This window comes from Rhodnius prolixus, unplaced genomic scaffold (assembly GCF_049639745.1).
Source record: "Rhodnius prolixus isolate KJV_2025 unplaced genomic scaffold, Rpr scaffold_10, whole genome shotgun sequence".
In the NCBI taxonomy this organism is placed as follows: domain Eukaryota; kingdom Metazoa; phylum Arthropoda; class Insecta; order Hemiptera; family Reduviidae; genus Rhodnius; species Rhodnius prolixus.
Window position 1 is genome coordinate 21,098,154 of NW_027411615.1, and position 27,607 is coordinate 21,125,760.

The window sequence follows — 27,607 nt, forward strand, 5'->3', positions numbered from 1 at the left end:
CAATTTTTACTTTATTATTATATTTATATTCTTTACAAACTATTGCAATATTAATTTTTTCATGTTATTTACTTTTGGTTTAATTCTGAATTCTACTTTTGCAGATTTGAGCATAATATTTCTTTAAATAAGATTACAGTGGTTCAAGAGATGGGCTTATTAAGCTTAATAAAACTAAGTCGCAAAACATCACCTTCACTCTTCGTCGCATTACTCTTCCTCCAGTCTTCTATAACCTAACACTTCTACCAGTAGTGAACGTTGCCCGCTACCTTGGGCTTTACTTACACCGAAGACTTTCTTGGAATCCCCACACTAGACTTAAAAGAACAGAACTAAACAGACGCTATCGACTACTTAAAAAACTCTTAGACGATAGATCAAAACTCTCTCTGGTCAACAAAAGACTGGATTTATACTACTATTTTGAAACCCATCGGGGTGTATGGAATATTGGGGTTCAACCAAACGCCTCCAATCTCCAAAGGATTCAATCTCTTCAATCTAAAATACTTCGAACTATTGTAAACACTCCATTTTATGTCTCTAACCTGACTATACACACTGGCCTTAACATTCCTTTTGTCACCCAAGTTGCTAAAACAAGATACAGAAAATTGCACTTCATCCTGCAATCTCATATAAATCCTCTAGCTAAAAATCTTTCTTCTAGAACTCTTCCTGACAAGACGCCTTAAGAGACAGTGGCCTCGTGATCTCCTCTCAAGTGAAGAGAGTGACTAACAGACTAACGTTTTAGAGTGTTACCACTCTACTTCTCCGCTCGTTACCTTATCATTTATTACTCTATTGTATCATTGTTACTTATAACACCAACACGCTGATTGTAGCACAAAAAACGCAAAAAAATAAGATTAATTTTGTTTCCAGCCTTCTTAACCTATTATTTCGCTCTCAGATAGTTCATTATTGTTATTCGCCAAGTATTCTAACAATGAGATGGTGTTAGTACAAAAAAATTACAGTTGTTTTTGGTTTTGTGTTTTTGAATATATCTGCTTCCTACTCCTTAAGTGAATGCTTTTTTTTATCTGTTATTACCTACTATAGTTATTTTTTCAAACATACTTTTTGTTTTCAGACAACAATTCATAACTCCAAATGCTTCCAATGTGTGTCTCTTTATAATCGATGTGAAATAATAGTTAATTAATTATGGTCGAATAATCATAGCAACAATACTCGCTTATTTCAGGAGGATTACAACCTAAAAGTTTTGTTTTACGGGACGTCTGGGTTTTCGGAGTGGGACATCTTATCCACTAATCTGATCCACACACGGCTCCACGAAATATTCTTACTTCTAGCGTTTTGCGGCTGACTAACTATAACATCAATGATGAACTTCAGATTCCTGAATACTTGCACCGATGTGCACTTATGTGTGCTCGAACAAAATATTTTTATTGCTAACAGCTGCTAGTTTACAAACCTCTTAAGCTTAGACCATTCTAATTTTTTTACAAATTCACTAAATACCCCCAGTGTTATGCCTTTGCTATTTTTGTCAACTTTTTCATTAATATTTCCCATCAATACAGCATTTGGGGATATCCTCCGAATACTTTATTGTAGACTACATCTTCGTTCTTCATTCACTCACAACACAGACTAATGTTTTGAATCTCTTGTGAAAGAGTTTTTAAAGTAATTAGGAATTATGCTGTTAAATTAAGAAATGCTTATTTTTTTCAGGCAAGCTTTACGTCCAACTACTAAATTAGAAGTCGTGGACGTAGAGTCGCATATGTACTTAACTATAAATTCCTGGAATTTACCATTAAATAAAATCCAAGGCTTAGAAATCGAACCCAGATCACGATCTTAGCTTTGCAAGCCTTGCCTCTAACCGCTCGGCGTTGTACTGAAGATTATGATGTAAGAATAAGGATTTGGCTAAATTTTTTTTAACTTTGGTTAATTTGGATTGTTCTAGACGCAATTAATTAGTCTTAAAATAAATATCTCTACGTCTACTTTCAACTAGAAAGTACATTATTGTTGCTTTTACACCAAATTAATGTGCGTGAAGTAGATAGTGACTGAAAAGTTAAGGTTTTTTCCATTATGTTGCTTTAAATCTGCGCCAGAACATCTTAGATATTTCAAAAACTTTTGTGCTTGGGTTTACAGTTCAGTAACCATTGAGCTGAACATGTCGCTATGCTGCCATATTAAATTTATAATTTTTCCTCCTTCGATTTTATTCGTATCTTTTATTAAATAATGTTGAATTGTGAGTTATTCGATTTTCAACTGCGTAAAACTAGCAAAAATAAATTAAATGACAGGAGAACTTTCAAAACATCTTTAGAAAACTAATCCAATTTTAAGCATGTGGGATAGTAGACTAAAGAGGACGTTTCTAAAGCAGAATGAGTCACAAACTAGGAGTCTGCTGTATGTAAGTTTTATGTGACTTAGACAAGGCCAAGGGTGTGCCCATTGCTAAAGACATTACAATTAAGCCGACTACAAGAACGTTCCTGCAATCTATCGTAAGAAAGTATACCGTCCATTTCATTCAATAAGGCATAAACGGGAAACGCCTGCTGAGTCGGACGACTATATATTGTGGAAACCGTTGAGATAGTTTACGGCTAAACTGTCACTTATAGTTGGCACGTACCAATCAAGTTGAACTTCGAGAGGCGGTGATTGATCCAGTTGGGGGTGGAGACTGGCTCTGATATATGGGACTTCGCAGAGATTCTCTACCGCCTCGTATTAACTGCTCAAATGGAATTGATTGTTGACTTATCGCTGATAATTTACGATATTAAATATTAAAAATGTTGTACGTACCATTAACATTACGGGGCTAAATGTAATTTTTCATTAATATCGTAATGTATCGTTCATTAAACCACTTTTTTTTGTGAAGAAAAAGATTATTTATTGTTCAATTCTGATAATATAAATTATTGTTCATTATTTTTGGTGACTGATTCATTGTTTCAATAGGATTAGAAAAAATAACTGCCAGTTTCAGTCATAATATATTTTTATTATGCCGAGCTTTCGACCTAGGGACTAGGTCATCTTCAGGGCAGTGGAACATATTTACAGTGTGTCAACAATTAAAATGAATATGTATAATGTTACGAAATTTACAAAATTATTTACCTAATTGGCAATGTAATATTTTACATCATTAAAGGTTGGTGTATCTTCTGTCTTGACTGCTCATTATACATAATGAGTTACGTTACATTATACATATTCATTTTAATATAATTATTGTTACCACTTTGTAAAATATGTTCCACAGCCCTGAAGATGACCTAGTCCCTAGGTCGAAAGCTCGGCATAATAAAAATATATAATGACAGAAACTGGCAGTTATTTTTTCATCCTATTTATAATTACAATGTTAGAACAAAAAACAGTGGTACCTCGGTTTTCGAACGAGTTGACTTTCGAACAAATCGGTATTCGACCAAGAAATTCGAGAAAATATTGTCCTGAAATATTTGGAACTCGAACACCCGAGATGAGCCGAGTTGTTTTTTTATTTACACTTTTAGATCTTATTTCTTGTTTAGATACATGTTTTTACATAAAATATAGAAATTAGGCCAAACGGCATATTTCTGGGGCTTAGAGACGAAATAAACTACATAGTTTACATTATTTCATATGGGATAAATTGTTTCGGTTTTCGACCGAATTGGTTCTTGACCGCACTTCAGGAACGAATTATGGTCGAGAAGCGAGGTACCACTTATAATAGTTTTGAACTTTAATAGTTGAAGTGCATTAAAGTCATGGTTTTCCTCATTAAATGTTTGCATCAATTTATTGCTGGAAGATTTATTGCTGTTGGTGCAAGACCAAGTCTTTATAAGCAATAAATATAATTACAATTATTGCTGGATTGAACAGATCTTCTACTTTTATACAACAATTTTTGTTTATAAACTCAACTGGAATGTTACGATACCATTTTATTTTTGTTCGTTATCTTCTTGTAATCCTTTCTTTAGGGCACATCATTACCACCATATCCGATAGAGTTTTAGAGGGTTGGTAAAAAGGGATTGGCAATTGTAACCCAAAGCACTCGTCCACCCTCTTATGTTACAAAATACAAAATATGACTGAAATTGACATTTATTTTTTCATTTTATAGAATATAAATTATTTTAAAATTGCAAGTGTAACAATTTGCAAAATAGGCAATGAATAAAGGTAAAAAAAAAGGGGTTAACTTCATTAAGATTCACTAGTTAGCTTTTCAAAATGGAACCTACTTTTGTAAAATAAAAAGAAAGAAAAAATTTATTTTCGTTATTCCTTAGTAAAGGATTTCTTTTTTTAAAAAAAAAAAAAAAAAAAGAGCCTTTAAGGAGAGTTTAGAAACTAATAATGCAGATTTTGCGGCAAAAATGGTCCAGATGAGCTTAGCGTAGAACAGCAAGAGTTAAGAGCGTAACTAGGTCTCTCTGGTGGTGAGTAAATTTTGAAAGGAACTGTAGGGGTTTACTTGGGATAAAGTTAACGTCATAATTCCATATTACCATGCAGCATGAGGGGGTAATCATAAAACTAGAGCAAAGTTTGCTCTTTGTGTGTATGTGTGTCTGACAGTATGTACAGAGTGGTCCTGGCCGTACCTTCTAAAAGGAATGAAATAAAGGGACTTTTGGGGAATGAATAAGGAAGGCGCTTGGTGTAGGTAATATTAGGGACAGGAAGGGTGAATATAAACGTGTTGCTAAGTTAGATGTAGAGCCGTGTACAAAAAGTGAGTGGCGCGTTTGAATGTGAAACTGGAAGTAGTGTAGCCTCCACCACCGAGAATAGCCACCGACCTACTTAATGATTAGCCAACATCACTGGCTAAAAAGGACTCATTTTCTATTACTTGGCTCCTTAGTTCATCGCCCTGCCAGTCTCCTAATGGCTCCAATTTAATCTACTCTGTTGTTTCTACTAATTAAAATATTGGTCTCCAAACTATTACGCTACTTTTTAATCTCAATCTCATTTTTTTTTTGGTAAAAAACCCTTCCAACCCTTGCAGCCGTGCAATTGCGTTTAATTTTCTCCTAGATGAAAAGTAGTTTTTCTGATTTTATTTTTACTAATGGAAAGCATTTCCGTTAAATTATTAAAATCATCAAGTTGGGCGATAAACACCTTTTTGACGAAATTTTTCACTAAATAAAATGTATCTGTATCTAGTACAATAGGCAAAAGTGATGAGAGATAAGGGATGCCGCAAATACACATGCACGCATCTATATGTGTGTACATACATACACGCGCACATGCATGTGCCCCAAGGGCGTGAGAGGAGTGAACGACGACCATCCAGTGATGGAAGCCATTAGTTCGCCAGATTGGCAAGCTTACGTAACAACCATCCTAGGAGGTCGGCGTTATATGTTTGAGATGATCGAGTGGCCACCGCCGCTTCAGTCTGCGCTGTGGATTTGAAGGAAGTGTTGTAGTAGACATGTTGTGGATCAGAGGGTTGTAATGATTGTGTAGATTTGAGTGGTGTTTTGTGTATCGAGATTGGGCAATTTCAGTAAGGAGAGGAATATTTAGATCAGAGTGTACAGTATGATCAGAGGCGTAAAATGGAGCGTTAACTATTGTTCTTAGAATTTTAGATTGTAAGGTCTGAAGTCGGTTGATGTTCGATTGGGGCAAGTAGAGCGGTATATAGTGTTCGTTTGTTCGTCAGGGTCCAGTTTTGATCGTTTGTCGAGTAGTCTTTTCAACATTTTATACCTCAGATTGAGGTCAATTCGTTTGAGTCTCGTGTGTGGGTTCCATGTTAGTCGTTTTTCAAGATGTAGTCCGAGGTATCGTACTTGGTTAGTAATTGGTATAGAAGTATTGTGGAAGGAGAGAGGAGGGAGAGTTTTCTTGTTTAAGGTGAATACTATGTATTTAGTTTTCAATTCATTCACTTTGATTCTCCACTTTGGCAGCCAAGGCTCTAGAAGATTTTGTAAATTAAAAATTCTTAGTTTTTTTACTTAAACTTTAATTGTCAACGTTCCGACAAAAATAATATATTTTCCGAGGTAGATATTATTATTTTAATTTAAGACACGTTTTTTCAGTGTACTGACAGACTCTGGACAGTGAGCTATAAGAAGCTCCCAGGAAGTGAAAATGAAACTCCAGTACTGAATTCGATCTTAGGGTCTCCGCATGGGATGATGCTAGTCATCGAGCTTATCCCTTTTTTTTTTACAGAAATAACTATATTTTTGTTTTCAAATACATAACAATTTAACAATTTTTGTAATGAATTTTAAATAAATTAAATTCAATACTCAAAAGTGCGAACAGATAACTTTTACTCTGCGCCGTAATTCTTGTCCCTCTATAAGTTTTAACTCAATTCCTCTACCTTCTGCTAATTCAGTTCGCTACCTTGGGATGTACATCGACAAAAGACTAACGTGGAATCCGCACACTAAACTGAAAAGACTTGAACTCAACCGACGAAACAAATTATTGTTACGACTAACTGGCAGACAATCAAAGCTACCACTGGAATATAAGCTACTAATATTAGTTGTATATACAACAGCGAACTTAAACCGATCTGGACATACGGACTTGAGCTGTGGGGTTCAACCAAACTTTCCAATTCACAAAAAATACAGTCCTTCCAATCAAAAACTCTCCGTCAGATAATTACTAATTCTCCATTTTATGTCTCTAACTCCACCCTTTATAACCACCTAAAAATCTCATACGTAACTGACGAATTTAAATCTAAATATAGCTAATTCTTTGACTCTCTTCCATTCTCTACAAATCCTCTTGTTCAAAATCTTGCCTCCAAAACGATTCCAGAACGTCCTCCACGACGATTGAAACGCTGTTGGCCTCGTGACCAGCTTAAATAGTGTAAGAAACTCCAGCGAAAGTGTTGCCGGTGCCCACTTCTGCCCAGCTTCTCTCCTCAAGCTGATCCTGTCATGAAGTCTTCTTTCATCATATTCACTAATTTCATTTTATTATTTTTGTAGATTGTAGAATAACAAATAAATATTAGCTAACATTTTAATTAAATCTATCAATACATACTTAAAGTTATTGTACTTTCAGCTACAGAATCCTCTATTCCTTATAGACAAAACATCAAACTGTATAATGAGGCCTCATTGTGCTCCATAAAACACTTCTTTTCTGTAAGGATAAGTGTCTGCAAGGTTTACTGCACTACAAAATTCAATGCAACGCTTACCTACAGCGTTAAAGAATTTGATATTATTAAAGAATATTTTAAAACACTAAAGATACAGTGTGGTTTTTCGAACGTCTAGACTGTGAGGGCCAAAGAAATATCTCTTATTTTGGTTACATGTTATTATTCCATTTAAATTATTGTTCGTATCGTTTTTCTGAATCACCATAAAAGAGACAAACACTGGAAATGATGGCCACCAGTGTGAAGAAGGATAAAACAGAAAATAGAAGCTGAAGAACAAAATGCGCCCATTTGGACCAGAATGGTAACATATACCATGTTTTGTTAGTGAGCTGGCGACGTGCACGGTACTTGTAAAAGCGGGTGAGTATGGTGCTGCGGTAAAGAGGAACGTGGAATGGGCGGGAATTCTCGACATGCTTGCCCTGCTAGGAAAGTGAGACCGAGTGAGTAAAAGCCCCTTACAATATTAGCATATACACCAACCATGGGTGTCTCTCTACCCTTTTGGTGTTCCTAGATGGGCTAGAGCAAGCGCTACAGCCATATTGTCACATACCTGTGCTTTCATCAACAGTTAAAGTAATTTCTGTGATGACTGTTATTAAAGGGCGTACATAGAAGATTTCGCACTGCCGACATTGTGAATATATAACCAAGGATTCCTTGCAAAAGTTGGTGTTAAAATTAGTTTGCTTAAAAGCTTAAATTGAATCATTTTTGTAAAAAGATTTGGAAGTTATTTTGCTTTGAACGACCTTTTAGTAAGCACCTATTATAAAACAAAAATATTTCTTTCCTTATTTCATCGGATGCCCTTCTTAAAATATTCTGTTTGATTCCATATTCCCTATTTAAAGAATATAGAAATAAAGAAAATCCTACCTCCTATCATCTTGAACCAAACTCCTATACCAACTGTGGACAAAGTGCGCTACCTTGGACTGTACCTAGACAAACGGTTGACAAGGAATCCCCATACTAGACTGAAAAGACAAGAAACTGACCAACGCTACAAAACTTCTCGCCAGACTACTTGACAAACGTTCGAAACTTAACCTAACATAACAAAAGACTCTTATATCTACTGTTACTGCGACCTATTTGGTCATACGGCATTGAAGTATGGGGATCGACTAAGCGTTCCAACTCACTACGCCTCCAGGCATTACAGTCAAAAAATACTTCGAAAACTACTTCTATGTAGCTAACCTCACCATTCATAATGACCTGAAAATCCCTTTCATTACAGATCTTGCTAACACTCGTTTCTTCAAATTTCATTCCTCTACAGCAGCTCATCCTAACCCTCTCATAGAACACCTATCTTCCTCCACATTACCAGTAAACAACTTGAAATATATACAACTGAATTTTGTATTATTTACATTAATTTATGTGTTAGCAGAAGTGCAGTTAGCGTTTAGTGAAGCGGAAAGAGAAATAAAAATGCATTTTGGAATTCAAGCAAAAAAAACAAATAAAAATTTGAAGTTAAACTAAACTGGAAAAAAATATTATTTCTGGCCAAAAATAAGCGACAACCATGTGTGAACGGAAGGAAATGATAAAGGAAGCTGCAGAATTCTATTTCGGAAGTGTGCTACGGCCAGAGTTGGATAGACGACAAAAAAAGTTGAACTGGACTGTCGAAACTTATCTAACTTCACTTCCTTTTTGTCTTATAACTTTTCAAAAAAAAAAAAATTATCAATTTTATATATCAACAATAAATTGTGTATATTTTTTGGTTCTCCCTTTATTTGGATGAAATAGATGATTAAAATGAACGCGAATAAAAATAAGGAGTTCCATACGGTTGACTTATTTTTGTTTCACTTCTTTGATTGATTAACTACCAATATTTACTGAATTATCTTAGATATTATAAAAAAGTTATAGATGTCTGGAGCTTTTTTTTAATAGAGGTGTGGCTATTAAGTAACGAGACTGATGCTGCTACAGAAGAACTATGCATGCGCCAAATCCTAACGACCGACAGCTGTGCAGCGTAAAGCCTTCTCTTTCGATTGCAGCATCTCACGTGTTTGTAGAGAAATCTGTCTGACCGTAACCGTCGTTAGTGTAAGAGGTGTTAATTTCGTTTTACCGTAAACCTGATACTACACATGTAGTAGAGCAACGAATTGTCGTGAAATTTCACATGAAACTGGGTAAAACCGCTACTGAAACTTATCTTTTATTAAAAGAAGTTTAAGGGCGATGAATGTTTATCACGTGCGCAAGTTTTTGAGTGGTTCAAGCGTTTCCAAGATGGCCGAGAATACGTCGGAGATGATGACCGCCTGGGTCGCCTTTCCACGTCCAAAACGGATGAAAATATCGATTATAATTAATCAACATTACTACCGTGCATTAAAAAGAACACGATTTCAGTTCGTTGAAGCTGTGAAAGAAAAAGCGGCACGCGTCATGCAGGAGCTCACAGAAAAAGACTTCCAGCACTGTTTCGAACAACGGTAAATTCGCATGAAGCGTTGAAGGGATAGTGGAAGGGTGTATATTGAAGGTGATAATAACTAAATATGTATAAATTTAAAATAAAATGTTTTATAGCAATAGTCGCGTTATTTAATAGCCTCACCTCGTACATAAAATGAGTTGCCTATTTAAATTATGGCTTTAGGTGATTTTGAAACATTTTTAAAGAAGAAGAGCATTCGTTCACAGTTATTTTTACTTAATTTTTACTGCAAGTAGCGATTTTAAGAGTTTTGAATGAAAATAACTTGTTAGTAGAAAGAGATAAGTGTATGGTTGTGTTCAGTATTAATCAAGAAAAAGTCTAATGCTTTTATTTCTTCTAGGAACTATTAAGATTTGATCTAGAGAGCCAACAAGGTTTTTTAAATTCGATCAATCGCGTTTTTTGGTTTGTTTTTCAACATCCTGATATTGGATTATTATCTCAGTTTTATTTATTATCGCTTTTAATCTTATAAGATCTTATAAAATTAAAAATTATCTATATGCAATTGCATTTGGCTTCCGTGACGTCTCCGTGCTTTAAGTTAAACAGCAGGTCTATTTCTTTCTTCAGGATTACCGTCTTGTTTCTGTCTCCTATTTATTTAAATACACTAAGTTTTGCACCAGATGGTTGGCGCCAGCATTATCTCTATCAGCACTCCCACATTCTTTAATAACTTGTAAGTCTATCCAAGTACATGTGGCTTGATGACTTAACAAGTCTTGACTTGTTATGTGTACAGTGTGGTATTAACCTGAACTCGTTTTCCAATAAATACCATGTTAGGCTTAATCGCCAAATAGAAACGTGCTATAGTCCCTCTACTGTTACTAAGTTACATTAGAATCTTTGTTAAATTATTCAACTTATTTAATATGATTAAATAATTGTTGACTCTTTTCCAATATTCAGAAACTATCAGGAAATTTTGCAGAACTATACATGTATTCTTGTCAGTAAATTAGCATAATTTTGGGGTCTATTCTCAATTTCTCGGTGTTTTAGTAATTTAAAAAAGTATTAGTACTAAAAGTATTACTAATTTTGCAAGAATAAATAAATAATTAAACATTTTTATACATCAAACTTTACTCTATACAATCACCTCAAAAATTCTTTTGTACAAAAAACTACAATCAAAAAAATCTATCCTCCACGGCCACCAATTCCTATCTGCTCACTCCTTATTTTTTCTTAATCACAATGCCAAAACAATCTTCTTAGGAGACTAAAACACCGCTGAATCGCGTTAATTTTACCTCAAGGAACACCTCCAACCAGCGCGATCTGAAGTTTCAATAGTGTTCCACTACTGGGAAGAAGCAAATTTTACATAGCGACAAAAGGTTCACTTATAATTAATTTCATGTAGTGAATAATATTTATATCCGTCAATCGATCTATGTTAGCAGATTTTTTTAAAACCTCTTTATTTAATTACCTTTCTCTTTTTCTCAGTAATTAACTCCATTGAAGAGAAATCGTGAATGAATTAACGAATAAAGAAGAGAAAAGAGGATTTTATAGCACAATGGTTATAGATAGAAATGAATAAAAATCCCTAATTAATAAATCATGCGCATATCTTCTAATGAATGGGAACAGCACTCTATAAAACAAATATTTCTTTTTAAATGAAAAATTGAGTTTATTTACTTGTCGATTTTTCAACCTTTAGTGCACCCTACAGCTTTGTTTATTATAATTTTATACGCGAAAATTGAAATTAGGCTTTGATTAGAAGAGTGTTGAACTAGAGAGGAATTGAAAGTTGACATACTGGTCAATACTTGGCAGAAACTATAGTCACGGTATTCATCAATGTGTTGCGTGCTGAAGTAATGTTTGACTTGGACTTAGTTTTCGTGTCTGGAGTATTCCATAGTGCTGCGACTGAGTTTATATTGGTGTGGTGTTTACTATGTCGAGGGAGAGCCTAACCTGTACGCGGTGAATGTTAGGTTATTTACGGTGGCTACCAACAGAGGTCGGCGTACTATGGGTTAAGGGTAAGCCTTTCTTGTGCCCTGTTGGCCTCTTACCCCTGCAACTATGTCTCACTGGAGGTTTCTTCTACTACCACTCAGTATTTCTTCCTTAACCTTTAGTCTAATATATATATATATATTTCTGGTCTTGAAATCTTCTCCCTTTAACGCATCTACAGAGGCGAACTAAAGCAGTAGAGGTTGGCTTTGGGGTCGGAGCGAAGATCTACAAACCATTTAGCGCATTACACTCGTTTGTTTCTGTCTTAGTAGAGCTACATACTGTTCCGCTCTACCTGAACTCTTCCCTCTACTTGATCTTAAACCACCTAAACACCTCATTATCCGCACGTTACTCGTAACTACCCAAGATTGTACTATAAATGGTTCTAGCCACATCTAAGTAAGCCAAATACTGTCTCCATTGACTTTAGCTGTACCAAAACCCTATTAACATATTAATAAATGTAACTGCATGTAATGCACCTACTTAAGAATGAGTCCATTTAATCCTCAGGGGTTTACATTACTGTAATAATCTGAAATTAAGTTATGCATTCCGTTTTGTGCAACATGGCTTAAAATGTAAATTATGAGAGGTAGGGGCCATCTTTGGCCGAATAGAATTATGTTTGGTGAATTTCTATCTTCCTATAATTATTTCCACTGCTTTCTCATGTGAAATTACTTTGACTGCTTATAGCACCACACAAATCTGTAGTTGAAGGACATGATCCTTGCGGCTCTGGCTACGCACCATAGAACCATTGGATTATTTTATAAGAATTAAATCAACTTTGCATCAGGTTTTAAATAAAACTAAAAAAAGCGCTAAAAATAAATATTTTTTCCCATGATTTATTTACATCCGATACGTTTTGGGCCTTTCCTGAACCTAGCTTTAATCTAATTACTGTATTGTTGGTGTTCTAAAACAATTCACTAATCTTCTGTGGTAATTTTTAAACATTGTTTAATGTTTACAGTGACCTCGCTTTAATTTACCGAATCTGGTTATCTTAGTTGGCCAAAGTGAGTGGATTATATATTCTATATATTGAAAATCCATCACAAATTCCTTCTCCGGGCATTATTAAAGAATTCTGTCCTTTGATATCAACTATTAGATGAAATATTGTTAAAATAGACCAGATTTGGCAGTTGCTAAACAAGTTCTCCTTACCCCGATCCTTCCTTTTTCAGCGTACTAGAAGAAGAATTGAGGAAGAAGAATTAGATGATATTGAACTTCTTTTTCCAATAGTCTAGACTGCTGTCACAGGTGACCGTTGATCTCCCCACATCACGCCAGAAATAACGTCTGCCAGGGGGCAGAGAGGGTCTTATCTCCGCTCCTGTGGTGGTGCATGGTCGGAGACGACCAACTTGAGATGCTAGACCTACAAGGGTTCTCAGTCTTTGGCTAAGCCGATGAAATTTTTGTGGCGGTCAGGGGCAGGCACGAGACAATCGTTGCTGAGCTAATGTAGGAAGCATTCAAGATCATAGAGAATTGGAGTAGAAATGTAGATCTTATTGTGAACCCTTCTAAATCTACTTTTGTTCCCTTTACTAGGAGAAGGGGCATAGAGAGCTACAAAAATCTACGAATTTTTGGCAAAACTCTGGTTGTGTCGGGCGAGGTTTTTCTAGGCTCCAGACTACTTGGAAAGCAAGTCTAGATAAAGTTACACTAAAAGCAAAACAGGTTCTTTGTGGTATTACTAGAAAGACATGGGGTTTCGCCCCAAAATGACCCACTGGCTCTTTACATGGACAGTAATTCCAAGCATCACCTACGGTGCGGTAGTGTGGTGGAGGAAGACTGATGCCAGGGTGCAGAGACTGGCCTGCCTGTTCCAGGGGCCTTTAGCTGTGCCCCTACTGCCTGGGAATCACCAAGGGTGCAGTTCGTGTAGCTCTCAGAGACTGGATCTGGAGAGAACATGAAAAGAACTGGGTGATGTGTCCTGGGGTCAAACACAGCGTTGACTGTGATGACTTGGATATGTAAACAAAGAGCCAAAGTGACTCTTTGCGTGGGCAGAAATAAGATTATTCTGATCACAGGTCTATTCACAGGGCATTGTAGGTTCAGGAAGTGTCTGCTCAAGATGGGGCTTATTAGCTTGGAACTGTTGTGCAGATTGGGTCAGGAAGAGGAGGAGACGGCCTCTCACCTGTTGTTCGGTTGTGTTGCAATCGACGGTTGCGCTATGAAACCTTTGGGACTTAGAGACCAAAGGAGATAGTAACGCAAAAACAACTAGCAGGGAAAGTCCTCAAACTCTTTAGTTGGCGAGATTTTGCCTACTAGATCCAAAAGGGAAGGCACAATAAGCCTCTTTTCGCTGCGGTATCGTGGGGCGTAGGTTCCGTCCCTATCTTTAATCTTATAGTCTAGACCCCAGGGGTGGCCAACTTTTTATCTTAAAATTGTGTCGCGATCGACTTGTTGTCATAGGAGTAGTCTAAGGGGGAAGAAGGAGTGTGAAATGCATACTATGTTTATACACTGTGTTTCAGTATAAGGTGCATTCCAGCAAGATATTGGTAGATAAGTAAAATATATATATTTTTTTTTTAATGATTTAAGGCGCGTCAACATCTAAGGTTATTGGCGCCCGGAGATTTTTTCAGTGCACTGCCGGCCTCCGGACAGTGTTCTCTCGTTACAGACAACACTGTCCATCACCGGACATTGAGCTGTAAGAAGCTCCTAGGAAGAGAAAATCTAAGGGTCAGCTGCTGGATTCGAACCCGGGACCTCCGCGTGGGAGTCCAGTATGCTAACCTCATAGCTAATCCCTTCCCTAGGGATTCCCCTTCCCTAGTAAAATATATTATTTTTTAAATCACTTATGAAGTTTTCGAGATATAGGCTCACGAAGAAAATAAATTTCCATGTTCTGGAAGTTTTGTCTTTTACAATCGCTTCAAAGTCCATAGTACACAGAATTCCACCCCAGACATTGCGAGCGATCGACGAACGACCAAAACTGGCCTGGTGATCGACTTGTTGCCCACCCCTGGTCTAGACTATCGAGAGTATCATTGTGATTTTCGATAAGGCAGATCGAACAAATGTTTTGTTAAAACTGTTCTAAATATTCAGAGTCGCCAGTCAATGGTGAAAACCAGGGCCGCCATTTCCAGGATTTAGGATTTTTTTCTAAGACAGAAGAGAGTTGAGGGTGTTAATTCAATCCAAGATTCGATATCTTATATTGGAAGTAACCATTTCTAGTGATTGTAACGAAAAATAAAGAAATTTGAAGTATAATAAATTAATCTAGCTAATAAAGTTTGACGTACAGGTAAAATTGAGTAGAGAAATATATATACACGCTAACTATGAATGTCTACCGTAGGCCGTAGGGCGAGGTGTGTATAAAGTTGGGCGCAGTGCGCGGAACTGCCACCCCCTAACCTGTGCCTCCCCCAGCTAGATCCAACTTCACTTCAGTACATGTTCAACCCTGTCTACGGCTGCACTATATTGCTTTTCTACCACAATTTCGTCTTCATCGTCTTTTTTTTATACCTCTACCGTAAGTTAGAATTCTAATAGTATTTTTTATTTTATCTTAATTTTAGTAGATTTTAGAAAAAGCACCAAACAAATTTTATTGTTTTTTGGTGAATTTTTGAGAATTTATTGGGTTAAAATTGAAAACTACAAAATTGAACCATGCAATAATTCTTTTTAAAATAGATTTTCTAAATTGCACTTATAGAAAATCTTATTCCGAATAGATTCCAGTTACATCCTGGTTGAGAGATGCATAAAATCGAAATTCATTTGTAATGCATACAATTCCTTATAAAAGTAATTATCTTCAACTTGTAGCTAACTTCAATTAAGAGTAGTAATTCATCAAGCTGGAAGTACTGTAAAAAATCTTCAGTATTTTAAAATTTGTAGGTTCAAGAGCAAATCACGTGCATCGCCGATTGCACCTATTAAAAATTGCAATGCGTTTTTTATTTAACCTTAGCTGAAAATTCTTACTACTTTCACTAATATATCGATATCTATCCTTTATTAAATCAATTTTTGTAGTTCAGGTAACTTTTGCATTTCCTTACTACTTCTGGTTTTCTTGTAATTGATGGTATCGTCAGTTGACGATTTTAGCTAGGCTGTCTGATACGAATGAAAGATTTTTATTTCAACAATATTGGCTTTGAGCATTTACTTTATTTTGAATAGAATTCTATAAAGTGCATTTGCTAACTGATTTTATTTTTGGTAACTGAAAACGAATTACAGTTTTCTTCATTGAGTTTCTTGAGTTACTCAATTATTTACTAATTAATCCAGTTGTATATCTTAACTGGTTTTAGTAAGAGGTTACTTTTTTCAGCCATAGTTAATTTCGGTGGAGTGCCGACAATAAATTTTTATGATTTTCTTAGTCAAAAATATCGAATGTTTCCATTAAATTTGTTAACTAGACAAAGAATATTTTTTAAATTGATAATTTAAATTGCCAATTTCTGTTCGGCCACTAGGCTATTTAGAATCTTCTTTTGTCGCAGACTATTTAATTTTTTTTTATGTATCATTTATTTGTATACCATTTATGTATTATTTTTAATTTTCCCCCTTCACTGACTTGTTAACATGGGTATGCTTAGAGACGCTGTAGAACTGAACTGTGTTTTTCTTCGTGAGATTTGGTTATTGGTGCGCAGCAAACTGAGGATTATCTTTATCTCTACTGCAGGATAGATCATTTGCTATTTTTTTTGTATCCCTGTAGAATGCAGGAGTCCGCCTTTTCTCTAGTAGCATTCGCATGCAGCACCTGCATTGCTCTTTTTATCCAAAATTGTATGTAATTCATGATTTACTTTCTTGTAGAAAGATTTTCGATTTCTTAGCTCCTGCCTCTCATAACAATTTAAAAATTAATCCGAGAATTTTCAGGATTGATTATAAATTCCTAATTCCAAAGTTAATACCTTATCTTTAACTTTCTTTTTCTACAAGTTTCACATGCGTCTCTTAGCTTCTTGAATAAGTCTTGCCTAAACAGCGAACCCTGCTGGACTGAGATTCGAACTATGGTGGTATCGGTACTGCAGACTTCCCGTTATCCATCTATTTGAGTCTAGGTCTTTCTCATTTAGCTCCTCCTGAATGAGAAATTCATATTTTCATGGGTTTCTTGGATTTATTTTTCTTTTTTTCTTTCTCATTCTGCTGATCCTAATAAATCCTGTTCTAAGTGCAGTTCTCTATCAGGCTCGTAAATAATTTCGCTTACTATTTGTAAGTATTGTGTTCCACTCAAATTTACAAAATCGATATTTTACCGAAAACTAATGAGGTTTCCTGTGTCAAAAATAAAAACACAAGCCTAAACCCGAAAAATCAAATTTTATATTTAGTTTAATTCTTCCAAATTGTCATTTCATTGTAATTAATTCCACTATTTTGAATTGAATAGTTTCATTCTCAAGGTTTTAAGTTAAGGTTTGTTTTCAGAGCAATTCTAACTGATGAAAGTTCTTCCTTAATGTTATTTCTGGCCAATTTTTTGGCTTCGCCTTCTGTAATGTTACAATAAGTAGCGGAGAGGGTGCACACTTGAACAGAATTTACATTTTCTGTTACAGAGTGCACAGAATCGTATTATTGAACCTTTTTATTTTGTTTTCTACAACTTTCAAGTCTTCTTCAATAAACAGTTGGTACTTTACATACATATCTATATTTTTTTAATTTAAAAATTTTGTGTCAAATGTTAATATCTGCCCCACTGGTGGGGTAGCTTTGAACACAATATAAAATAGAAAGAAATGATATTACTTTACTCTGAATCTATCTTCTATCAGCTGTTTCTCTCACTACTACATTACTTCTTCTTTTAAACCACTGAAATCTAGTTCAAAAATCAAGAATGACTCAGTTCGGGATGTTGTACCCGAAGTGATGGGTTTAGGAAGTTTGAACAAAATATTCGGTTTGTTACGCTTCTTAATGTAGGTTGGGACCACTTTCCCCTTCTCTGCGATTAAACAAAAAAAAGTCACAAACTTGCAGGTCGGTAGGGCACATTTTAACTGGTGATGTTGAAATATGACCCCTCTCCTTCCATAAAAGAAAATATAATATCCGACACTTTTTGCAAGCAAATAGGTTTTGTAAATGCTAGGTTTAAAAATATGAATTCCAAATGTTAATATGGACTAACAATACTCACACCTTGTCCACTACAATCTTCACAATACACTTCCAAAGCTGCAACAAAAATTTTACTTCCACCTTACAAAATATAACATTCCTCAATTCTGACTTTACCGAACAATGAAAACGAAGGGAAACTCTGTGAATTATTCAACAGGTCTACCACAAAATATGGAGAAAATTACCAATCATAAATGTTTTAAATATTTTGCGAGAAATTAAAACTGTTCAAACCGTTGAAATCTGCCCACTCGCCCCTATGTTATGTTTACGTTGGAATCTCGAGGACTGTAGAAAGAGATAGTCATGTGAGTGTACTCGCTAGATCTTTTTAATATCTTTATCTTGCACCTCAGGACAGAAGGTCTTCCTCAATAAAAACCTTTATAACCCCTAGGAAGTATATTTCTGGGTTCTACTACATGTTTAGGAAAATACCAAATTCAAATAAAATTAGAAATTTAATGTTAGAATTTGTTGAAAATGAAAATGAAGTATAAATGTCACACAGATCTTCGCAGATATTAATTAGTACTAAATTACATTAAATACCTTTGTTACATGATATTCAGATAGATATCGTGTTATGTAAAGTATGAATGGATTTTCATATAGAAGAGAATGAAAGTGAAGCAGCGATTGCAACCAGACGGTTACAGTGAGATGAAATATAGCCTAACAGACTGGTGTTCACTCGTGGAGTTAGGCTGGTCCATCTGTAATATTAGGCTCAATCATTCGGTTCATTAGTTACAAACAGTGTAATACATCTCTCTGGTTAATGGTTATCTCTTGTACACTGTAATATAACCCACATATATTCGCATAACTGCTGTATATACGTTAGATTCCTATAGCATACCAGGTACATCGTTCTACGGTTTTGTTTTATATTATATAATATTCTCGGTGTCGTCCTAATTTTTGTGCACGTGATAGTTTTTTATTTTATTCTTTTTTATTTACTTTTATTTTTTCGAGCTATCAGAACGTTCTCTTATTGATCTTTACGACTAACCTTTCATGCAATGATACGGCACCATCATGAAGAAAACTAAATTACAACTTTTGACAGCACCTTAATAACTTTTATATTATTCTATTTTTTTAGTTTTAGTTTTCCGTCTTCATTATATTCGTCATGACGTTTACAAATATACATTTTTATGTATTCATTTCCATTAACTTTTATTTAATAATCCGCTGTGTTCAGCTTCAGTCAACTAAATAAGCTAGCACGAGGAAAGCACTATGTTGTTTGAGGTCAGCGTAAAATATTAGATCTTTGTCCCAGTTTTTCGTCCAATGTGCTTCCTTGATCTCCATTCAACCAAATAATTTGGGTACCCACAACTGTTGGATAAACAAAAGCACCGACTTCTTACTACCACAAATCTTCTTCTATTATCTGGCAGGTTGAACTCCAATAAGGAGCAAGGAAGCAATATATCTCAGACTGCAGCTCCGCTCTCTTCCAAGCAATTGTCTAGCCCAATCCTGTGCGACCCCGAAGAATGGCTGACAGAAGGGTAATTGTGACAAAAATCCTCCAAAATTACCGAGCCTTTCCTTGGAATAAATATCCTATTCTAGTAAACATGGGCATTTTTACCTCACCAGAAAGATTTTGTAAATATAGGGTATTGGGAGAGGATAAACCCTACAAAGAGGTAAGAGTATTAAGGCACACTGGGTGGACATCCCAACCTACCTAGAGGTTTCTCAGAACCTGATGGTTTCCAAGTGTTTAGGGCGGCTACTGAGATGAACTGGATAAGGGAGCTAGTGCCAGGATGTTGTTTAATCCCAATTTACCGGCTCCCCGGTTCCCAGGTGTGCCCTTAAAGAATCTGGGAGGTTACCAGACTTCGATGGGTGTATACTTTTAGTAAGTTTTGGAATAACTGGGGATGGCATGGAAATGTGGAAGAAGCACCTGAAGACATGACAGTTGGCTCTTCCTAGAATGTTCCTGGTGAGCTAGGTTCCTTTATTGGGCCATCCTTGGAATATCTAGCGAACATTGAGGGAAGACGTGGATTTAGTGGGGTAGCCTCAGGCTTCCCGGAGATCCTGGGCGGTTTCCATGAGTTAAAGCGAAATATGCCATTTCTAGAATCCTCTACGGGAAGCTTTTTCAGAATATTTAAGAAGGGCAATGTGCAGAGAGGCTTCAGAATGGACTTATCACTTAAATCCTGGCTTCCACTTCTCCTGTACTAATTTTTCTTGAGTACCGGGTTAGTTTATTTTTCTGTCCAACAGTTCTGCAGAGAATTATGTGGCATTAGTGCATTTTTTTATTTATTTACTTTATTTTCACAACTGCAGTATATTTCTGATATAACATGATGCAAGTATAAACATGAGTGACCTGAGGGTAGAATTCACCCATTGGTGGTACTCCCAAAGAACAACAGTTCACTATTGTGCACTCGCACTTACTTCATTGAGACGGATCACGTGGCCACTTGCGCTTCAACCGCCTAAGCAATGGAAGTTGGGATACTAGTGGATTAGGAAGTGAGATGATTGATGTGCGGAATTTAATGTAACATGATCTTGCGCTTCCGAAACCTAGGGAACAAGGAGATCTCGGTGCAAGGTACGAGTAGAGTTAGATACAAAGTAAGGAGCACTAGCAATTCTTTGGAGCGTTTTTAGTTGGAAGAATTGGATTTTGTATTTGGTTGATCCCCAAAATTCCATTCCGTAAGTCCAGACAGGTTTTAGTATCATTGTATATGTATAAGTCTTTTATTGTTTAGTGTTAGTTTAAATCGTTGGTCAAGAAGCCTAGAGAGAAGTTTGAATCGTACTGAATAGTCTTAAAAAAACCAAAACGACATCTTTCGGTTTTTTTTTTTAGTTTTTGGGCTAGCATTTAAAAACTCATAGACAACTCCAGATCGCTTTGCAAAACCCATTTTTTTGGACTCTGAGGACCTCAATCAAAAACGTCCTATGAAAAATTGGTTACCTTAAATCTGTCATGATCTCAATCCATTCCTTTTAACTCAAATAAAAATTGAAATATCCTTATATACATTAAACTTTAGAATAATTACATTATAATTGGAGCATTGTACTTTAACATGATTGGAGAAGCGAGAAGGTAGCAAGGCATAATCATGTGGAATGAACGAATGTTGTAGAGTAGAACGAAGAGCAAGCAAAACGAAAGGTTCGCCACTCTGCCAGTGCAAACAGTACCACTTGTAACACCTTCTTTACTTTTGCTTTGCTATTATAATGTTTTGTCTTCAAACAATTCACTGTTTACCTTCTCAAATAAGACAGAAAAATAAAACGTAAAAATAACTGTATAAATGTTAATTTTATTTTTTAAATCAACAAAATTTTATGCTTTTTGTAATCTTTAATTTGAATTTATTTACTTCTTTTCGTATAATAACCATTATTATACGTATAATATACTAATATTTACTTATAACTATTTTATTACACATTTCGTTATTTATTTGATGTAAAAGTAATAAGGCCCATTTATTAGAGCTCATTTCTGTCCCTACGAGAGCAGCAAATACTCCCGACAAAAAGCTGATAAGTTGCCTTTAGATTAGATTTGACTTCAGTTGGGGAGTGGTTCGTATAGGCAATATCCAGTGTGCCGTAAGCCATGATTTGGGAACTGTTGAGAATTATTATTTGCTTAGTTTGGTAGAAGTCCATTTTTTTTGCAGTGTGTACAGTTTAAATGTGTGTTTTTTGGTGCGTTTCAGTTTGCCTTTGTGTTCGTTAAGACTAAATAGTTTCAAACTTCAACTACCAGTTTCAAATTTTGTGTGAATGTTGGAGCTATCGGTATTTAGTGTTGCAAATGCTGTGATGACCGTGCAGGTAAAATATCTTTACAGTTGAAAATAGGGTTAGATCCGTAGAGCTAGATAATATCGTTAAATTTTTGGTTCCATCATGCCACAAATCCGGGCGTTTTTTTCGGATTGCTTCACGCAAACGGCGTTGAACTTGTAGGTAGTACTCCTTATTGATTGTTAGACCTTGTGGCAAGAATTCATGATGCACTATGCCATTAAAATCGAAGAACACAGTGAGCATAACCTTCACATTCGACCGCACTTGTCGAGCCTTTTTCGGTCTTGGCGATCCAGAATGCCTCCACTGGGACGATTGAGCCTTAGTTTCGACATCATATCCGTAAACCCATGTTTCGTCACCTGTTATAACACGTTTCAGTAGATCCGCATCGTTGTCGACTTCATTGAGTGACTCTTGAGCAACTTCCATTCTCCGCTGTTTTTGTTAGAAATTCAACAATTTTGAAACAAATTTTGCTGCCACACGTTTCATACCCAAAACATCCGAAAAAATTTCATGGCATGAGCCAATTGATATGGCAACATCATCAGCGACTTCTCTGATTGTGATTCGGCGATCGTTCATAACCATTTCTTTCACTTTTTTCACGTTTTCATCGGTTGTTGATGTGCTTGGACGTCCAGGTCGTTCGTCATCTTCAACGTTTTCGCGGCCATCTTGGAAACGCTTATATCACTCGTAAATCCTTGTTTTACTCATAGCAGACTCACCATATGCCTTTATTAACATTTCACACACTTTATTTCATTTTTTACGCAAAATTTAATACAAATTCTTTGATCCATTTTTTTTAACAAACAAAAATCGCCAAGCTCGAAAAACACGTCTAACCTTAACGGCTGCCACTTAAGCAGTAAACAATGAATATTACTGAAAATTTTATCGTACTTCAGGGGCATGTGTACCAACATAATAAAAAAAAAATTTTACAATCAGACTCTCCAAACCCGCGAAATTTAAAAATTCCCGTTACTTTTTGAACATACCTCGTATGTTATTTGGTCTAGTGAAGCGTAGATTTGTAAGTGGGAGATGCCCAGTTCGACTACTTTTTATTTATTACGTGAAATTGTTTATAGTAAAATATGAGCTTCCGCCCTCGGAATCGGTAGTTGGACGTTAAGCCCCGCCTGAAAAAATAGGCGATTACGTTACTTTTTGTAAATAAAGTAAATAAAAACTTCCTTTTTTGTGTATGATGCAAAACCAATAATATTAATAAAAATTCCCAAGCAGAAATCCCGGGTTCGAATCCAGCTGCTGGCCCTTAGGTTTTCTCTTGCCTGGTGCTTCTTACAGCTCACTGTCTGGTGACGGACAGAGAGATCACTAATCTGAGACTGTACTCTGAAAAAAGCTTCAGATACCAATAACTTCAGATGTTGAAGCGCCTTAATTTCATCATATTAATTAAGCTCAATAATATTAGCTAAAACATATCTTTTTTTTCTGAGTCTAGTTTAACACGCCCCCATAGAGTCAAAAAATCCACTACAACCAAAGAGATTTCTTCATTTTAAAGATAATGTTAATACTTGAAATATATAATTATAGATGCTACATCATAGTTTCAGCGTAACGTGAATTCAGTAACCATTTAAATTAGAAATTATTATAAATTATACTAACAGTGCTAATGCAACAACAACCCGGAACTGAATTAACTATAACATGTGTGTAACAAATGTAATAGATTACATTTACCTGTAATGTTTGCATACACTGTTGTAGTAAAGCTGCAAATTTTCAACAGGGGCGAATATGAAATTATTACACGAACAATGTAATAAATGATTCACTTCAGTTTGTTGCAAACTGTATTCATGCATCGTAGTGAAAATTAATGATTTTCGAACCTGTAAATTTCAATTTATCACACTTGTTGACCTGAATATGTATAATCAATAAAATTATTATTAATAAACAGTAAGCTAAGGTACCTTGATTGAATATTAATCCTGACAATCCGCAGGTAACGCCCCAGATTTTTGGTTCGAAACAGCATCTGTTTTATTACAAAACACCAAGTCCTGTTCTGAATGAAGTTTCTAGAATTCAGAGCTTGATGTTTGCAGTCTTCGTCTTATCAGTTTTTATGTACACGCTACCAAGGCTATTAGCGCATTGTTATATTGTAGCATCTCAACTAATCATTGTAATACAAGGTGTGCCTATTAAATAACAAGACTGATGCTCCTACAAAAGAACTATGCATGCACCCAAATCTTAACGACCGACAGCTGTGCAGCGTAAAGCATTCTCTTTCGATTGCAGCGTCTCACGTGTTTGTAGAGAAATCTGTCTGACCGTAACCGTCGTTTGTGTAAGAGGTGTTAGTTTCGTTTTGCCGAAAACATGATCCTCTACTGTAGTAGAGCAACGAATTGTGGTGAAATTTCACATCAAAAGTTGATAAAACCGCTACTGAAACTTATCTTTTATTAAAAGAAGTTTATGGCGATGAATGTTAATCACGTGCACGAGTTTTTGAGTGGTCCAAGTGTTTCCAAGATGGCCGAGAAGACGTCGGAGATGATGGCCGCCCGGTTCGCCCTTCCACGTCCAAAACGGTTGAAAATATCGAATATAATTATTCAACATTACTACCATGAGGTGCTTGCTCAACTCCGTCAAAGATTTAGGAAAAAACTATCCCGATTTGTGGAAGAACAAGTCATGGGTTCCTCCATCAAGACAACGCGCCGGCTCACACTGCATTGTCTTTCAAGACGTTTTTAGCCAAGTACAATATCCCAGTTTTAGGCCATCCGCCTTATTCGCCTGACCTGGCTCCATGTGACTTTTATCTGTTCCCCAAAGTCAAATCTGCATTAAAAGAACACGATTTCAGTCCGTTGAAGCTGCGAAAGAAAAAGCGGCACGCGTCATGCAGGAGCTCACAGAAAAAGACTTCCTGCATTGTTCCGAACAATGGTAAATTCGCATGGAGCGTTGTAGGGATAGGGAAGGGTTGTATATTGAAGGTGATAATAACTAAATATGTATAAATTTAAAATAAAATGTTTTACAGCAATAGTCTCGTTATTTAATAGCCACACCTCGTATCATACATTTAACCAAATGAATTATCACCGGTGAAACTTTGTATATTTGAGTGAGATATGTAGCGATATATTTGTGTCTGAATGAGGTATAAGCAGGACAAAGTACTCAGGAAATGCAGTAAATTATCAACTTCACCAGATTTACAGAGTTCACAAGGTTTAAGCCCTGAGAAATCATACTTTATCCCAGTCAAAAATAGGCGAGGAGTTTTTGTTTAAGCGAATTCGCTTTTATTCGTCTTAACTTCTTTATTTGAGTAAGAAACTCAGTGAAACCTCTGAGCGCTAATATTTCTATAATAAATTATTAAACGAAGAGTTGACAACGTTTGATCCATATCTTTGGAGGTTTAATATATTTTTGAAGTTTTTAATCTCATTTATGTAATTAAACTTTTTTGTGCCACTGTTAATTGATCAGAATAAGCCCTGAAAAATTACTTAGGACTTAGATTTATAGTTTGAGAACGATAAATGTTTGATTAAATGAAATTGGCATCATTTCTTTTCTCTCGTAATTGAATCAATCACCTTTCTAAAGTAAAAGAATATTATGATTTATTTTACTTCATTTCAAATATTCTGATTTAAAAAATTTTAAAAAAAAGTCGGTGAATTGGTTAAAAAAAGTTTAGACAGTTGATGGATTAAGTTTAATAAAATAAATATGCTAATTTGTAATTTAATAAAACAAGTGTTTCTAGTGGAATATTCTCTGATAAGCCTAACGTAAGCATGATGCATGAGCTTATTGTTCATTTCTTATAATATTTCAACCTCAAACCACGAACCGACCAAATAATTTATTTACATTAATTAATAAACCTCAGATTAACAAACCACAATCTATGTAAGCTATTTTATTGTGTTAATTACCAGCCTGGAAGATATATTTACCAATTAATATTATTTTACTCTCTTTTTTTGTTTTTACAATATTTTAAACAGAAATATTATTTTGTAAATGAATTTTTCTGCAACCATGTAGGGAAGTTCTCATTACTCAATTAAAATCAGCTGTGTAATGCCCAACTTCCCACACCAGTGGGGGGAAATTCCCATTAGTGTCACTTTCCGCACAAGTGAGTGGAAAAACTTTATTGTGCTTCCTTGATATAAGAAGTTTTGTTATTAACATAAATATTTTCTGTAAAACTCTAATAAGCTTATTTAAATTTATTTTATTTAAATAATTAATAAACAAATATTAAAAAATAAAATAAAAATTGAAAGGAATATAGAAATAAAAATAATACTTTAATAAATAATTAGATATTTTTAATTATAACAGTTAAAAAGGTTATAGTGTTACCTTATAGAAATTTAAAATGGATTCTAGTGATGCCTGTTCAGAAAACACTCCTCCATCAATAAAAGAAACAGCAGAAAATGTAATAAGTAATGTAAATAATTGTAATATAACAATAAATATTTATAATAAATAAATTACTTTTTGTAGACTGTAAAAATGAAATTTTTAATTTTATTAGTTAATAAATGGTTGCAGAAAAAATATAATATTTAAGTATTTTCCTCACACTCGGCAATTTGCACTTGCACGTGCAAACCCTGCCTCGCGTGAGGAAAAGTACTACTTTCCACACTTGTTAAATAAATAACTATTGTTTTTTCGGCTTTTCTTCAATACTGTAATGCCTAATATATGTATAGTGAACTCTTTTTTAATTATTTGCGCGCGCTTTTTGTTTGAGGAAGGTTAAGTGAGGTTTACACACCATACAACTATTAAAAGTTCATGTTTTTTCTAGTGTTGAAGTGAGTTTTTAGTGAACAATTGACTATAAAAACCGATTTTTCTTTTTAAAGGTAAGATTTTGACCTATTTGGTTTTTAAAAAAGGTAAACATTGTATTGTTTTTAATAAAATAAAACATTCTGTTTATAGGATAAATCGGTCTGTGGTTAATGATAAAACCAATCCATTTTCCACATTATATGTATTTGTACAGTTTAAAGTTTGTTACACATTAAAGGGAAATTAGTCTCTAGCATTTTATGTTATTAAAAATTATTTATTGCAACATTGCGGGACATAGTTACGTTCACTCCAAAGAACGACTTAAGCACGATGTTCTCCATTACTAGCTTACCGTCAGCGTCTTTCGGTTTTCTCTCCACAATGAGCTATATTTCAGCCATTTTCGTTAATTAGTATCCGGTCTTTGCTCAGTCGTAGAATAGGAACATGATGCAACACTTTTAACCTTCTACCACACAAGTTAACAGCATTGCGTTCGACTAAAATTTTCGTTAACGTGTTTAATTTTTTTTTGGTGTTTTTTCACTGAATTAAAAAATTTCTTTTATGCTGGTTACAAGCAAAAGAAGAGATTAACTGCTTGGGTTAGCGGATACTGGATTCCAACGTGGAGATTTTGGATTCGAATCCAGCTGTTGGACCTTGAATTTCCTCTTTTTAGAAGCTTCTTACAGCTCACTGTCCGATGATGATGGACAGGGTTGTCTTTAACCGACTTTAAGATGTTGGAGAGCCTTAAATTAAAACGAAAATTGGCAAAAAGGATATTTTAAGCCAAATCTACATGGAAAAAATTGTAATTTAACCAATTTCGTAAATATATTTTGCATGATAATAATAATTAGTTTTTTTCCAAATGAGGAAAACCTTCATCAAGGTACCGATGCGAACTCACTAAAAAAACTCACTTCCTCGTTTTCCTTGATGGACCCAGTCCGGGACCTCACATTACTTCAGGCTGGACCAGGAACACTATACATTCCGTCATTTTTCAATCATTTCAGCTGAAGTGTTCCTCTTCC

At 35.2% G+C, this 27,607-nt stretch overlaps 2 protein-coding genes across 7 annotated transcripts in view; one reads left to right on the top strand and one right to left on the bottom strand.

Moving 5' to 3' along the window:
* LOC141456691 (kinesin-like protein CG14535) overlaps positions 1 to 27,607 on the top strand; it is a 483,780-nt gene that overhangs the window by 169,585 nt on the left and 286,588 nt on the right. Inside the window, exon 1 of one of the 6 annotated variants that reach the window (XM_074132887.1) lies at positions 15,154 to 15,234. The exons of the other annotated variants lie outside the window; for them this stretch is intronic. The gene's annotated coding sequence lies outside the window, so the exon portion shown is untranslated. Of the gene's footprint in view, positions 1 to 15,153; positions 15,235 to 27,607 lie in introns of those variants that run through there. 6 annotated transcript variants of the gene reach the window in all.
* LOC141456695 (probable cytochrome P450 6a13) overlaps positions 1 to 27,607 on the bottom strand; it is a 428,549-nt gene that overhangs the window by 167,985 nt on the left and 232,957 nt on the right. The window lies entirely within an intron of this gene.